General features: G+C 30.8%; 1 non-coding gene across 1 annotated transcript; it reads left to right on the top strand.

The window, feature by feature from the left end:
- Positions 1–3,148: 3,148 nt before the first annotated feature.
- Trnar-ucg (transfer RNA arginine (anticodon UCG)) lies at positions 3,149–3,221 on the top strand. The gene has a single exon. It is a non-coding gene; the product is annotated as a tRNA-Arg (tRNA).
- Positions 3,222–3,573: the final 352 nt, after the last annotated feature.

Genomic DNA, 3,573 nt, shown 5'->3' with positions numbered 1-3,573 from the left:
CAAAAATTTATAGGAAGAAGGGAAAACGTTAAAAACCTTCAAAGAAGGAAACGGTAAAAAGGTAACCTGGTAAAATGGTAGAAAAAGCAAAGAGGTAAAATGGTGAAAGGTAAAAGGGGTTTAAATAAACAGTTGTAAGGTAAAAGGATAAAGAGGTAAACAGGTAGAATGATAAAAAATTGAAAAATTGAAAGCAAAAATAGGACAAATTGAACAGTAAAAAGTTATAGGGTAGGAGGGTAAAAAGGTGAAATGAAGAAAACGTAAATTTAAACAGTAAGAAGGTAAATAAGTAAAAAGGGTTAAAAAAGTGAAAGGTAAAAAGTAAACACTAAACGGTAAAAATAGTAAAAAAAAATAAACATTTGAATATGCAAAACGGCAGAGATAAAAAGGCAAAATAAAGAAGACAAATAAGAAAAGAGGTAAAAAGATAATGAAAGGTGAAATGGTGAAAGAGGCAAAAAGACAAGAAAATGGCATGGAAAAAATATGAATTCAATAAAAAAACAGAAAACTGAGACCAGCAAGGTAAGGTAAAATAACAAAAAAGCAAAAAGAAGAAAAAATAAAAAAATTCAATTGCAAAACTTCAACGAGGTATATAAAATAGTAAAACACTCAATGGAAAATAAAAAGATTAAAACGGAGATTGTAAATCAAGATACGGAGATATGGTACATCTAAAATGACAGTAAAATGGGGTAGAGGTAAAAGAGTAAAAAAAGTAAATAGGTGAAAAATGAAAAAAGTGAAACGGTAAAAAGATGAAAGGTATAAAGGAAAAAGTGAAGAAAGTGAAGTGAAGTGTAAAGACTTGATAGGTAAAAAAGGTAAATGGGCAAAAAGGGTAAATGGTAAAAAGGTATAAAGGTAAAAAGGTAAAAATGGAAAAAGGTTAAAAGGTAAAAAGGTAAAAAGGTAAAAAGGTAAAAAGGTAAAAAGGTAAAAAGGTAAAAAGGTAAAAAGGTAAAAAGGTAAAAAGGTAAAGAGGTAAAAAGGTAAAAAGGTAAAAAGGTAAAAAGGTAAAAAGGTAAAAAGGTAAAAAGGTAAAAAGGTAAAAAGGTAAAAAGGTAAAAAGGTAAAAAGGTAAAAAGGTAAAAAGGTAAAAAGGTAAAAAGGTAAAAAGGTAAAAAGGTAAAAAGGTAAAAAGGTAAACAGGTAAAAAGGTAAAAAGGTAAAAAGGTAAAAAGGTAAAAAGGTAAAAAGGTAAAAAGGTAAAAAGGTAAAAAGGTAAAAAGGTAAAAAGGTAAAAAGGTAAAAAGGTAAAAAGGTAAAAAGGTAAAAAGGTAAAAAGGTAAAAAGGTAAAAAGGTAAAAAGGTAAAAAGGTAAAAAGGTAAAAAGGTAAAAAGGTAAAAAGGTAAAAAGGTAAAAAGGTAAAAAGGTAAAATGGTAAAAAGGTAAAAAGGTAAAAAGGTAAAAAGGTAAAAAGGTAAAAAGGTAAAAAGGTAAAAAGGTAAAAAGGTAAAAAGGTAAAAAGGTAAAAAGGTAAAAAGGTAAAAAGGTAAAAAGGTAAAAAGGTAAAAAGGTAAAAAGGTAAAAAGGTAAAAAGGTAAAAAGGTAAAAAGGTAAAAAGGTAAAAAGGTAAAAAGGTAAAAAGGTAAAAAGGTAAAAAGGTAAAAAGGTAAAAAGGTAAAAAGGTAAAAAGGTAAAAAGGTAAAAAGGTAAAAAAGTAAAAAGGTAAAAAGGTAAAAAGGTAAAAAGGTAAAAAGGTAAAAAGGTAAAAAGGTAAAAATGTAAAAAGGTAAAAAGGTAAAAAGGTAAAAAGGTAAAAAGGTAAAAAGGTAAAAAGGTAAAAAGGTAAAAAGGTAAAAAGGTAAAAAGGTAAAAAGGTAAAAAGGTAAAAAGGTAAAAAGGTAAAAAGGTAAAAAGGTAAAAAGGTAAAAAGGTAAAAAGGTAAAAGGTAAAAAGGTAAAGAGGTAAAAAGGTAAAAAGGTAAAAAGGTAAAAAGGTAAAAAGGTAAAAAGGTAAAAAGGTAAAAAGGTAAAAAGGTAAAAAGGTCAAAAGGTAAAAAGGTAAAAAGGTAAATAGGTAAAAAAGTGAAAAGTTAAAAAAGTTAAAAAAGTTAAAAGGTAAAAAGGAATAGGTAAAAAGGTTAAGAGATGGAAAGGTAAGAAGGTAATAAGATAAAAAGGTTAAAAGGTAAAAAAAGTAAAGAGGTAAAAGGATAAATAAGTTAAGAGGTAAAAAGGTTAAAAGTGAAAAAGGTAAAAAAGTGAAAAGGTAAAAAGGTAAATGGCCAAACAAGTAATAATTAGAGCCAACAGAGCCATCTTGGCAAAAAGCCAAAACAGGAAAAAGATAAAAGGTAGACGGTAGACGGTAAAAAGATAAAAAGTTTAAAAGGTGAAAAGGTAAAAAGGTAATAAAATAAAAAGGTCGAAAGGGGTACGTAATTTATGGATGACGCCAACGATTAAAAGGTAAAAAGCTAAAAGGTATAAAGGAAAAAGGTTCAAAGGTAAAATAGTGAAAAGTTAAGAAAGGTTAAAGCTGAGGAGATGAAAAACGGTAGAAAAGTTTATACCTTATTACTTTTCTGGTAAAGAAGAAAAAAAAGAAAAGAAATCAAAAAGGCAAAAAAAAGACAAGTGAGCAAAGAGGTAAGAGGGCAATAAAGTAAAAAATCAAAACATTTAAGAAGGCAAAATGACAATTAGGTAAATGGGAAGAAAGTCAAGAAGAAAAGATAAAAAATCAGAATAGCAAAAACAAGTCAAATGGCAAAAGGATGAATACGTCACAAGGCAAATTAACCAAGCGGCCAGACGACAAATAGACAGAAAGTAAAGGGGGATTCAAAATCTAGAAAAATACTGAAGGAAAATAAAAAACGATAACCGGGATTGAAAAACAAGATCTGAAAAACACTGCAAGAGCGTGAAGATAATTATAAATACGTACAACGCAATTATTCAAATCCTCACCAATTCTAATTTCACCGTCAAAAGTCACTCGACGTGGTCCAGTATTGCACCAACTCTTCCCAGATAATTATTTATCTATATGCCGTATATCTGCAGAACAGACGGGCAAGCAACGGTCCTAGCATGGCAACTAGCCAACATTGAGAACATACTAACTTCTACAGACTCACGGTGAATTGAACGTAACATATCGAACTTTATTACAGTAACCTCCATCGGTGGCCGTGTGGCCTAATGGAGAAGGCGTCGGACTTCGAATCCGAAGATTGCAGGTTCGAGTCCTGTCACGGTCGGCATTCTACTTTTTTGTTTTTTCATTCCGCCACAAAAATCGTTTTTACCGTTATATTGGAGCTACGGGGGTTCCTTAATAAAATACCTATGTGACAGTCAACCGACGGTGACAAGCCCAGGGATGTGTATGATTACAACACCCTCGGAACCTATGTTCAATTTCCTTTCTGTGCACATGACAATCCGAATCCAAACTAATCCCTTTGTTTCCACCGCAATACTTTTTCTGTCTGCGGATGTGACGTAAAACACTATCGCTTTTCAGTGTGATTCACAGAGTGACTCTTGACCTGTTATCTGCTTTTCCAACACACTCAAAACTGTTTCCTGCCAGGAACTGTCTCAGTCCTC

The sequence above is a fragment of the Wyeomyia smithii genome, chromosome 3, assembly GCF_029784165.1.
Source record: "Wyeomyia smithii strain HCP4-BCI-WySm-NY-G18 chromosome 3, ASM2978416v1, whole genome shotgun sequence".
In the NCBI taxonomy this organism is placed as follows: Eukaryota; Metazoa; Arthropoda; class Insecta; order Diptera; family Culicidae; genus Wyeomyia; species Wyeomyia smithii.
Note: the sequence above shows the minus strand (reverse complement) of the source record. Positions and strands in the feature narration are given on the sequence as shown.